We start from the raw sequence: 12,750 nt of genomic DNA, 5'->3' as shown, positions 1-12,750 counted from the left end.
TACCATGGAGAAAAACAAAAATCTTAAAAAAAAAAAATAATAAGTACCATGGAGAAAAACAATAAATCATGAACAGGGGAATGGGAGTTGCAAGAGGGGGTGTGATTTTTAAATCTGGGGTTTTGCCAAGGCTAAGAACACAATATTGAGTAAAGAAGTGAACAGGGTCAGGGAGGGAACCAGACAGATATGGAGGCTGAGCAGGGGGCATTCCAAGCAGAGGAAACATCAAGTCCAAAGGCATCTCAAACAGCAAGGAAATTAGTTTGGCTCTAGAAGTATGAGCAAAAAGCAGAGCAGCAGATAAGATCAAATAGGTGAAAGAGTGGAGAATGAGGAGGACCTGATGGGGTAAGCTCTGGGGGCCAGTCAGGTCTGCCTTTCACTCAGAGGCAGATGGGAAGCCACTGAAGGATTTTAAACAGGGAAGTGTGTGATCTGATTGACATTTTAAAATCTGCAATTAGCTTGCTAATGTTTTTCACGTTCTGTGGCTCTTCCCCAGCTCTTCCCCATTACTGGCGGGAACCACAGCAGTCCCGTGCACTGTTAAAACCCCAGCACCTAGCACAATACATTGTAGGCACTCAATAAATATTTATTAGATAAATGAGGTAATCTATGCAAAGCATTTACTGGCACAAAATAAGCACTCCATAAATGGTAACTATTATTATTTGGAACCCCAGATTTCAGCATAGTGGCTGACATACTGTAAGAGCTTACTTGAGTAAATGAATAATTGTGATATTATTAAAAATTCTTTATTAAAAACATATGACTAATGACAAATTAATTACTTTTCACTCTTACCCTTATTAAGATATGGCTAATTTCATTTTTGAGCTTTACTTTAAACTGTTAAGCTACTGAGGGCACTACCTGGAATAATCCCATTGTGATTCAGTTCTCTAAACATACTGCAATATTCTGCAAACACAACTAGCACTAATGTACTGAAATGCTTGTAAAATTTCTAATTGGGTAAACTTACTCACATGATTTTTTTTAAAGCAATCTTAATGTACCAGGCTAAGCTGACCAAACTGGTTTGATTTTTATTTTTGTTGAATTCAAATAAAGTTCAGTTGCTCAAACATATGAACAAAGAACGAAGAATTTCCACTTTTTACTTATTTTGACATCTCCAGAGTCTTCACACACACACACACACACACACACACAAACTTAATGAGGATTACACCTGCTCCCTGCTCCCTCGTGGTGCTTTAGGGGTAGGGGGCGTAATGGCGGGGCTAAGGCCGGTTAGTAATTATCTCCGGAAAAGCACTTGAAAGTCCCAACAGTCTTCCAGAAAGAAGACTAAAAAAGGAGTCATGCATTAAAGTACCAAAACACGCCAAATATTCCATCTCATCAAAGGTGAACACCCTCTCCTGGTGATATTTACAAGGTCTGAATGAGTGGTGAAGGGCCAGGTACGTTCATTGTAACCCGGAACCCTAAAAGTAGCCGAACACATCCGAGCACAACCACATAATAACTGGAAGGAGGACTTAGGAGCTAGGGAAACTTTCAAGAAAGCAGATGAAAGTTGCTTGAAATCAAACAAACTTTAAAAAAAGAGAAAAAGGGATGGCAAAGTGTTGAGCGGCTACAAAGAAACACCCTCGGTTGGGCTCTGACTTGCTGGTGCTTGTACACAATCGTGCCTGCTGGCATCCAGCTCAGACGCTCCTTTCCACTAGGGGAGGGGAAAATAATAACTTTCGGAAATAACAAGCGTCCACAAAAGCAAATGTTACACAGGACTTCTCAAGCCCCATCTAATAAGGTGGCACATGTTGTTTCGAGCATCACTGATTCCACGCAAGTCCCCCCCCCCGCCTTTTTTTAACAGAAGAAAAATAACCTAAGGAGAAGAAGGTGCTACCGTCAGACCCTCAAGGCAATTTCAGACAACAAAGACACCAAGCAATCAAAATGGAATTATAATCCGAGCGGCCCCCGGCGCGGGGGCGTTTGGCTGCCGCGCCCGCCGCTGTTCCTCGAGCGCTGGGGCCCCCGGGTCCCCGCGCCCTCTCCAGCCCCGGTGCGCCCCGGCCCGCCGCCTCTCGGGGACGCGGGGCGAGCCTCGAGCCGCCCACGCTTTGGCAATCTCCGCGCCGCGGCTCTCCGCGTTCTATCTCACGCGGGGTTCAAAATCTTTCCCGCCCAGGCGTGACGCGAGGAACGAAAACAATCAGCGGATCCGGAGCGCTGGGGCCTGGGCCCGACGGGGGCGGCACGGGGATCAGGGCCGAGCCCCCTGCGCAGCCCCTTTCTGAGCCGGGCGGACCGGCGGGCTGGGGCCCGGAGGTGACACAAAGAAGCCGGAGAGACGAACGCCACCCGCTGACGCTCGCTCCAATCCCCGGAGTGCCCCGCCCGCTGACAAGTTTGCGGCGCCCTCCACGCACCCCGCTCTCCCCACCCGGGGAAAGTTTCCGGTGACCGGGCTCGGACCCCGGCAGCGGGTCGGTTCTCGTGCCTACCGCCCCCGGCCCCCGACTCAGGGACCTTTCCCTCCCTCGCCCCCGCCCCTTCTCCTCCCTCCCTCCCGCTCTCCCTCCCCGCCTCAGCCCGCTGTCTCCGGGGCGCACCGGGGTGCTGGGGGCCCGCGACCGCACTCACCCGCTACTGGCCGGGCTAGGGGCGAGGGCGCGGGCTGGGGCCGGCCCAGGTCGGCGCCCCGCTTGCCTTGCTGCCTCGGTAGCGCCCTTTGCTCTTTCTCCCGCTCGCTTTTTCGGTCCAGCTGAAGGCTCGGGACGCAGCAGAGCGCGCTCCGCTCCTCGGCGGTAGGAAAGCTGCAAACCACGCCCCGCGCCTTCCCCGCCCGCCGCCTGCCTCTGAGTCCCGCGCTCGCCGCTCCGCGGCCAGTGTCGAGCCCGCCCGCGAGCGCCGGAGGCGGAGCCGCCCGCCTCCCCACGCAGGCCCCAGGGCCGCCCCGGTCTGGCAACTTTCTTTCCGTGCTTTGGGACGTCAGAGATGGTCTGAGCGAGATGCTAACTCCATGCAGGTTAACGACAGGGGGTAGGAAGAATGTCACAAATTCCCTCAATAAAGCTTTTCTACCCGATTTCATCAAGGAACTTCTCCAACGTTCCTGGTCTCCTGGGTCTTTGAGGTGGGAGTAAGAGAGCTGATGTGCAAATTAGCTATCAAGCCTTGATCAAGTCATCTAACCTTTGTGAACCCTTTGTAGAATGAGGATTTGGGATCAGATGACCTTTAAGATCTTGGTCGGTATTTCTCATAGCGGAGTCCGGACTTCAGGATCACCTGGAGGGAAGGCGAGGCCCTTGTTAAAATGCAGAGTACTGGGTCCTTCCCTCCCCCCGCCCCAAAACGGCCTCAGTCTTATGACATCATATACATTTTCCAGATCTGAAACTCACTGGAAGCTGGATCCTTGGGAATCCATCCTGCAGGTGCCACTTTGATATACCAACAAATTACTCAATGCCCTTGGACTCAGGATGATGTCGATTGACTCCCACTTACCTCTTGTACTGCTACGGCAGCATTACTAAGGCACTCGAAGTCCTAAATGAAAGGTATTGTATGAATTCATTATTACGAAATAAATAAGTGACTTTAAAATATTTATTGTGTTTGTATTGCAATCAAGTTTAACTTCTTATAAATCCGAGCTCATATATATTGTATGGCTGTAGAATCTTGTCTGCATTACTTAGTTAAATTTGGCGGTTATGATCCAAACCAAATGGTAAGGAGCAGACATTAGAGTTTTGATAATACATTCAATTAACATATATTAATGGAAAAAATCGTCGTAAATTTTACCCACAGTTTGGGACAATCGTTTCAAAAACTTGTACTCACAAAAACTTGTACTTCTGTTGCGTACTGGATGATTCAGTTAAGTGATTTGACATGCACTTTTTATTGATGGTCAATAGCTCAACCCAACAAAACAGCACAGTGTCAATCTATGTGCCATTCCTTGTAATCCAAGATAATCATTCTGATAGTATCACTTCTTCTTAGACTACCAGGTTTGCATTATTTATTATTAATGGTGTGGGTCACAACAAAGGTCAATAAAGCAAAAAGATCCTTCTGGTCCTACGGTGTCTTTTCATAGAGCCACTTGCCCTATATAATACATACAAATCAAAGAGCCAGTTTCAGGGAAGTCTGGGCTCTAGGGTTTATGGAGCTGTCTACATAGCATTGTCTGTTATTTTCCTTCTCTGTTCTATTCATGCTATTCACTTCCATTTTACATTGGTTGCTTCCTTTAGAGTAAATGCTGCAAAATCATCATGGCAACAGTCTCTAGAGAAAATATTATGAATCATTTCTTAATTATTGTTCCCTTCTAGGCATCTGTGCTACAAGTCCTCAAGTGAAAGGACTATTGTTCCATATTGTATCTAGCGCACTTAGGAGAGTCCAGAATAAAGTGTCTCAAAATGTTTTCAGATGTCCCCAGTTAGAGTCTTTTAATGATCTATGATGTCTCCTAGCCATGCCTGTTTGGATATAAAAGTAATACCTACTTTTAAATCAGCAAATGAGACTAATGACAGGAGCACTGAAACAGATCCTCCATACTTTGAAATGAAAGTAAAATGTAATGCTAAGCCAAACAGAGACACACCCGGTTCTTTTGAAACACAACACTGAGCATGTGAACGGATGGCTCATATGCTCACATCCCTGACTGACAGAGGCAGGGTTGCCATGAACCCAGCCCTGCCCGCATTCTCCCATGCACCAAAAATCAGAGCTAGTACAATAACATAGTATGATGTCATGTGATGCCTCTTAGCTATTACTCACATCCAGCATCTGTATTTTTAGCAGAAGTTCCCATTCAGCTCAACAGCCCACCTGAGAGACTTTGCCAGCTCCAATTGTGCTAAACACAAGTTTTGCAAATTGATCCAACCGAAAGCACATCTGTGGCTTGGTACACATGCATGCTGTGGCATACGGTGAGAACTACCAAAGCAAACATTCAATACGTACTGGCATGTTGTACTGAGAAGGACAAATAACATAGTCTGAGGCGCTCTAGCGAGTTGGACATCCTCATGCCATTAAAGGAATTAAATTCACCACTCTTAAAGTTGGGCAGCAGCTCCTCTCTGTCACAGCATGGGTTTCTCTGAACTAGAGATGTTGTTTACATTCCTGTGTCCCACAGTAGGCTGTCCAGTTCCTTGTCCTTGCATCCAGAGTGCCTAAATAAGAATGGCAATGGATTTTATAGTGGGAGCAAATGCTAGTCTTGTTATTTGGGTGTCACGTTGAGAAGTTTGGCAAGAAAGGATACAAATTGGATAATAACTGAGTCTCGGCCAGGGGCACAGAAGTAGACACTAGTATCATCTATTTATCAACCCTGATGGTAAGAGAAGATAATAATGTTACATGATTGACCAGATGGATAAGTGAGTTTAAGAACAACACAAAGTATCTGTAGCTGAAGGGGCAGGAATTATGTTAATTAATCTGAGGCAGGGTGAGAAGAGTTACTACTAAAGACAAAAGGAGATTGGCTTAGACCTAACCACTCCTTGTTAGGACGCTAAGTCTACTGATGTCAAGGAACAATCTTTCGCCACATTATTTTTTTTAAATGATTTTTTATTATATTATGTTAGTCACCATATAGTACACAATATTTTTTAACATTGGGAGCACTTGTATGAGCCTGGAATGAAAATAGCTGGCCAGGAACACAGCTCTGCTCCTCTTTGTCCAAGATTCCAATCACACCCTTTAAAGGTCTGAGCTCCTTATCTCATTCTGGTCTTGTTCCCTGCCAAACCTGGAAACTAACAGAAATAAATATTGCCTAATTGCTCCCTTGACCAGTGTGATCTCTCTGACCATTGTCCTGATTCAAGTAAAAAGTTGGGTCTGACAACATGCAAGTGTCTACTGTCAATTTATGCAGTGGCTGGTCTCCTAAAATACTGAGCCAATCAATCAAGTTTCTGCCAATGGGGTCAGAGAGGCCAACATTCTAGAGTTTGAAGAAAAACTAAAACAAATATGCCTGGATTTAGTGAAAACATACATGTGAAGTGCTACACATGGAGCCTGGCAGGCAGGAAGCACTTAACAAGTAATTGCTGTTATTGCAATAATTTCAGTCAGTAACAGCAGGTACCATTTCAAAAGCACTTTTATTGTATTGATAAATTATAGTATTGGATTAAAGAAATATCCCATAACTCACCTCATTTTACAAAGAAAACAGATAAGCCTAAGAATAAAATATTTGCCTAATGAAATAAAACTGGTATTGGCAGTCCCTGGATTAGAACCTAGAGAAGTTTTTAGTCAGAAATAAATGTATCATTTAGAGAAATCCTGTTATATATCTTGTTTGTTTTATTCTCAAATGCAAAACATTGACTTAATCACACTGCTTAGTTTACAATAAAATACAATAAAAACAAGAGACATCAACTCTCTCTGAAGCCAATGCAGGTCTGATGGATCAAATTAGAGATATAAAAAATCTAACAACAAAATAAATAAAGTAGGTCTCATGGGTATATTCACATTTATACCTCAAAAGTAAGAGTATACTATCCTGCCTGACACACGTGGACTCAGTCATGAAAACTGACTTTGTACTATGTCACTTCTCAATAACAGAACTAGAAATAATGCAAATAGTGTTTTAAACAATAATAGTAATAAACACTATAATAATACTAAAAATTGATAACAAAATCTGAAAAGAAACAATCCTTTCCACCTAGAAATTTTAAAGTGTGCTATTAAAGAAGTATTGGATGAAATGAAAACAAGCATACAAATTGAATTCATAATTTCTAAAAACAAAAAAAAGGTAATGGAAATAATATACATCAGAATCTATAAAAAACAAATCAATGATTAGGGGAAAATTTGTAGCCTTCAAATATTTATATAATGAAAAGAAAAGAATGACTAGAAATGAATTATATTTCTAACTCAAAAAGCTATACCAGGGACACCTGCGTGGCTCAGTTAGTTAAGCATCTGCCTTCGGCTCAGGTTATGATCCCAGGGCCCTGGGATCAAGTCCTGCTTTGGGTTCCTTGCTCAGTGGGGAGTCTGTTTCTCCCTCTGCCTACCGCCCCCTCTGCTTGTGCTCTCTCTCTCTATCTCCCCAACAAATAAATGAATAAAATCTTCTTTTTAAAATCTTGTTAAAAAAAAAAAGAAAGAAAAGCAGAAGGAAGAAAATAAAGATAACAGAAGTCAATGTGGTTGAATACAGACAACCAATAGACTAATAAATAAATCAACCTGCTGACTATTTGGGGGGAAAAAAAGATTTTAATGGCAGACCACTATAAAGCTAATCCAGGGGAAAAAAGGGGGGGAAGCATAAACATTCAAAATAAGAAATGATAAGAGAGGGGCACGCAGTCGTTAAGCGTCTGCCTTTGGCTCAGGGCATGATCCCGGCGTTATGGGATCGAGCCCCACATCGGGCTCTTCTGCTATGAGCCTGCTTCTTCCTCTCCCTCTCCCCCTGCTTGTGTTCCCTCTCTCGCTGGCTGTCTCTCTGTCACATAAATAAATAAAATCTTTTTAAAAAATGATAAGAGTCATTAAAACAGAAAGTAACATGGTATTATGTAATTATTTTCATAGTATTAGACTGCAATATGCCAAAATTAATCCCACTAAATATGGAAAGACTGGACAAACCAATTTTATTAGAAGAAATAAAGAAAGATATCCAATAACTATCCACACAAAAAAGTACCAGGCTCAGATGGTTTCACAAAGAAATTCTAAATCCCCAAAGATCTGATACCTAGATGATATATAGTTTCAGAGCATTTTAAAAGAAAAAGTCATTCCAAATTGTTTTTTTGAAGCCAGCATAGCATCAATTTCAAAATATGACAAATATTGTTCAACTCTCACTTATGGTTATGGATATAAAAAATTCTTTTTTTAAGATTGTTTATTTATTTGACAGAGATAGAGACAGCCAGCGAGAAAGGGAACACAAGCAGGGGGAGTGGGAGGGGAAGAAGCAGGCTCATAGCGGAGGATCCTGATGTGGGGCTCGATCCCATAAGGCCGGGATCACTCCCTGAGCCGAAGGCAGACGCTTAACCGCTGTGCCACCCAGGCGCCCCATAAATTCTAAGATATTAGCATCAGAATCTAAAAGCATATTTTTTAAAATTATGCAGTCCTACTCCTTAGTATTTATTCAAATAGCTGAAAACTTCTATCCATACATAAACCTGCATGGATGTTTATAACGGTTTTATTTGTAATTGCCAAAACCTGGAAGCAACTAAGATATCCTTCAGTAGATGAATAGATAAGTAAATTGTGGTACACCCAGACAATGGAATATTAATCAGTGCTAAAGAGAAACGAGCTATCAAGCCACAAAAAGACACAGAAGAAATTCTTTTTTTTTTTTAAGTAGGCTCCACGCCTAGCATGGAGCCCAAAATGGGGCTTGAACTCACAACCCTGAGATCAAGACCTGAACTGAGATCAAGAGTCAGTGGCTTAACCAACTGAGCCACCCAGACACAGAGGAGACTTAAATGCATGTGAAAGACACAGAGGAGACACAGAGGAGACTTAAATGCACTAAGTGAAAGAAGCTAATCTGAAAAGACTACACACCTTATGACTCCAACAATACAACATTCTAACAAAGGCAAAACTACGGGGACAGTAAAATGATCAGCGGTTTCAGGGGGTCAATGGAAAGGATGAATAGGTGGACCACAAAGGACTTTTAGGGCAGCGAAACTATTCTGTATGATGATATAATGGTGGGCACATGTCATTACACAATTATCCAAACCCATAGAATATTCAACACCAAGAGCAAACACTCATGTAAACTATGGACTTTGAGTGATAGTGATTTATCAATATAGGTATGTTGATTATACCAGATGTACCTGGTGGGGGATATTGATAGTGTGTAGAGGGCAGGAGATATACGGGAACTCTCTGCACTTTCCACTCAATTTTGGTGTCAACCTAAAACTGCTCTAAAGAAACAAAGTCTATTAAAACTTTAAAAAAACAAAACAACAAACAGCAACAACAACAAAAAGTCTTTATGACCAAGATGGGTTTATTCTAAGAACATAAGGATGGTTTGACATTAAGAAGATCATTAATATAATTTATCCAATAATATAATATATACAAGGAGGAAATAATAAGATTAGTTCCACAGGTGCTGAAAAGATCTTTGACACAATTCAATATCTATTCCTGTTTTTAAAAAATTCAATAAAGTAGAAATTGATAGATACTTCATAACATAATAAAATATACCTCAGCATCTAACTTACCAGAGAAAGATTAGAGGCATTCTTACTAAGGTCAGAAACGAAGCAAGAATGCTCACTATCTCCATAACTTACTATTTTAATGGAGATCAGTCAATGTAATAAAACAAGACAGTTCAATTAAAGGCATAAAATTGAAAAGAAGTGAAATTACATTTGCTGATGTTATGAAAATACACCTAGAAAATTCCAAAAATCAATACTAAAACTAACACAGACATTAAAGAATTCGGTAACATTGCTATATTTAAAATTAATGTATAAAACCAATATCCTTCATATATATCAAACAATAAGATAAAAGACTTAATGTAAAACTAAACCCTATTGACAAAAGCAACAAAAAATAAAATACTTAAGGGTAAACTTAACAAAAAACATACAAACTTATATGAGAGAAATCTTTTTAAAAACTCTTCAATAGTAGCCTTGAACAAATGAAAAGGATTCCTTGCTCTTAGATAAAGCAAATAAAATAAAAAAGATGTCAATTTTCCTCAAAATTAACATTTAAATGTAAAGCAATGCCATAATGGTACTAACATGATTTTTTTTTAAGATTTTATTATTTATTTGACAGAGATAGAGACAGCCAGCGAGAGAGGGAACACAAGCAGGGGGAGTGGGAGAGGAAGAAGCAGGCTCATAGCAGAGGAGCCTGATGTGGGGCTCGATCCTATAACGCCGGGACCACGCCCTGAGCCGAAGGCAGACACTCAACCGCTGTGCCACCCAGGTGCCCCTGTACTAACGTGATTTTTTTGTCTTCCAGAGTTAAGTAAGTTGATCAGCAAAATCAAAAGAAAATGACCAACTGGGAGAATATCTTGCTATTTACATGACAGGTAAAGGGCTAATTACCATAATGTATGTTTAAAAATGAATAGAATCATCAAAATCCAATAGAAAAAATGGGCAAAATGCATGAACAGAAAATTCACGGAAAAAGATATATAAATGGATCTCAAACATATGAGATGATGTCCAACTTCATAAGAGAAATCCAAATTAAAATTACACTGAAATATCATTTAGTACCTATTAGTTTGGCAAAGATTCAAAAGCCTGGCAATGTATGCCGTTCATGTGGCTCTGTGGAAAAACACTCTCATATGTTGTTGCTGGGCGCAAAATGGTTCAATCCCATATAGAGAAAAATTTGGCAATATCTCATAAAAGCTACATATAATCCCACTAAGAATTTGCCCTGAGGAAGTAGTTCTACAAAAACAAAACAAAATATGCACAAGGTTTTCCACTGCAGCACTATTTGTCCCACTGCCAGATGATTTCTCTTAGGTTTTGCCAGTGGGAGACGGAGATAGGAAGACAAGAGAAGGGGAGGAGAAGCTCTTGCTTCCTGTTTCCGGTTCTAATAAAATCCCTCCAGCAGCATGAGGGCAGCTATACCTCCAGGTTTCTGGTGCTGTTTGGCACTCACAGCTTCAATGGCTTGTCACCTTCTTCCTAGACATTCAACACCAATCTCAGAATGCTCCTCCAAACATCTGAGCCCTAGCTGTGGGGCATCTGAGAACAGTCACATGGTGCCTAATAAGATCATTGGTAGGCAGTGGTTGCAGAGAACCAAGTACAGCCTGTGGGAGCCCCTCGTCCAGGTCCCTAGATCCTATTCATGCTATCTCTTCCATTTTGTTCCCTACTGTCTTCTTCCTACAGTTATTAATTCTGGGAGGCCTAAATAAGTGGAAGGATGTGTATCTTTTCATGAAATGGCAATCAGCAAACTACCCTTGGCAAAGACATCATCAAGATTGGGGTCTCTGAATGATCACATTGATCAAAATCAGTCTCTAGGCTAAAATGCTTACTTTGGAGCTGTTACTTAAAAGAGAAAAATGTCTATATTATTTAAGCCCTCTATTTTGGGCTCTCTTTTCTATAATAGCTTAGCCTAATGCTCACTAAAATACTGGATTAAAGATTTAGATGTGAAAACCAAAATTTTTTAAACTTTCGGAAGAAAATAGAAATTATCTCCATAACCTTTGGGTATGAAACGATTTCTTAAAGAAAGCACAAAAAGCACTAACCATTAAAAAAAACCTCCACATTAAAATTAAGAACTGTTCATTAAAAGACACCTACATTAAAGGAGTGAAAAATGAGTTTTCATCACAAGGAGAACATTTTTTTCTCTCTTTTTTTCTTTTCTTTTTTATTGTATCTACATGAGAACATGGATGTTTCCTAAACGTATTGTAGTAATCACTTCACAATATATATAAACCAAACCATCATGTATACACCTAAACTTATACAGGAATGTATGTCAATTAGTTCTCAATAAAACTGGAAACAATAATTTAAAAATAGAGGTTAAAAAAGGGAGGGCTGAAAAGACAAGTCATAGAAAAGAAATATTTTTGACATGTATAATGGACAAAGATCAAGAATCCAGAATATATTGTGAAAATTAACAGAAACTTTACTAAAATGGAGTCAGAAGGTTCAATAGGGGGAGCTCTCATGCCCTACCACTTGTCCATTTCAGACCCATAGGAAGAGAGGGACCTTGCAGGTGGATAGTACTTTATTATCCCTACAGGAGGAAGAAAGGTTTACCTCCTTCCCTGGCAACAGCCCAGCCCATGAGAGACTGTCAGAACTCAGCCAATAAAAACTACTATACTTTCAACTCCCAATTAATGTCAATGGACTTTTTGTTTATAACAGCCTTCCCAACTTCCCCCTTTCCTCTATACAAGAGCTTACCTCTCCTTTATTTTTTGGACTTGGCTATGGACTTTGCCATAGCTAGCTTGTCCCAGATTGCGATTCTTTGTTAATGCTGAAAAAAACTCATCTTTTGCTAAAAAATAACTTGAAGTTTTATTTTTAAGGTTAACAACATGGTGGCAACCGGAATGGTTAAGTTGGATAAGTGTCTGCCTCTTGATTTGGCTCAGGTCATGATCTCAAGGTCATGAGGTTAAGCCCCGCATCAGGCTCCACACTGAGCATGGAACCAGCTTGGGATTCTCTCTCTCCCTACCCCTCCACCCCCCCATCACCCCCACTTGCATGTGTACTCTTTCTCAAAAGAAAAAAGGAAGGAAGGAAGGAAGGAAGGAAGGAAGGAAGGAAGGAAGGAAGGAAAAGAAAAGAAAAGAAAAGAAAAGTTAACAATATGTAGAACTTCCACAAAATCAATGGGAAATAGTAGACAAAGAGAATACTTGAACTGCAACTTTAGAGAAAACCCAAATGGTCCATAAGTAGAAAAAAATGTTCCACCTTATTACTAATCAGAAAATTTAAAATAAGACCATAGTGGGGTAACATTTTTACCCACTAGCTTTTGGAAAAATAAAGAAATCAGAAAATACCAAGTGCTAATGAAGACATAGATCAATAGGAACTCTTACACACTACCAGCGCCAGTCGGTAAAATTGTTTTGAAGATCAA

The 12,750-nt window shown here is 40.9% G+C and overlaps 1 long non-coding RNA gene across 1 annotated transcript in view; it reads right to left on the bottom strand.

The window, feature by feature from the left end:
- Nucleotides 1–2,853, bottom strand: part of LOC117795960 — a 32,018-nt gene extending 29,165 nt beyond the window's left edge. Inside the window, exon 1 of the long non-coding RNA XR_004620149.1 lies at nt 2,635–2,853. This is a non-coding gene — a long non-coding RNA (uncharacterized LOC117795960). The remainder of the gene's footprint in view (nt 1–2,634) is intronic.
- Between the last annotated feature and the right edge of the window lie 9,897 nt (nt 2,854–12,750).

The sequence above is a fragment of the Ailuropoda melanoleuca genome, chromosome 14 (assembly GCF_002007445.2).
Source record: "Ailuropoda melanoleuca isolate Jingjing chromosome 14, ASM200744v2, whole genome shotgun sequence".
Lineage (NCBI taxonomy): Eukaryota > Metazoa > Chordata > Mammalia > Carnivora > Ursidae > Ailuropoda > Ailuropoda melanoleuca.
The sequence above is the reverse complement of the archived record's forward strand: the minus strand, read 5'-3'. Positions and strand labels throughout refer to the sequence as shown.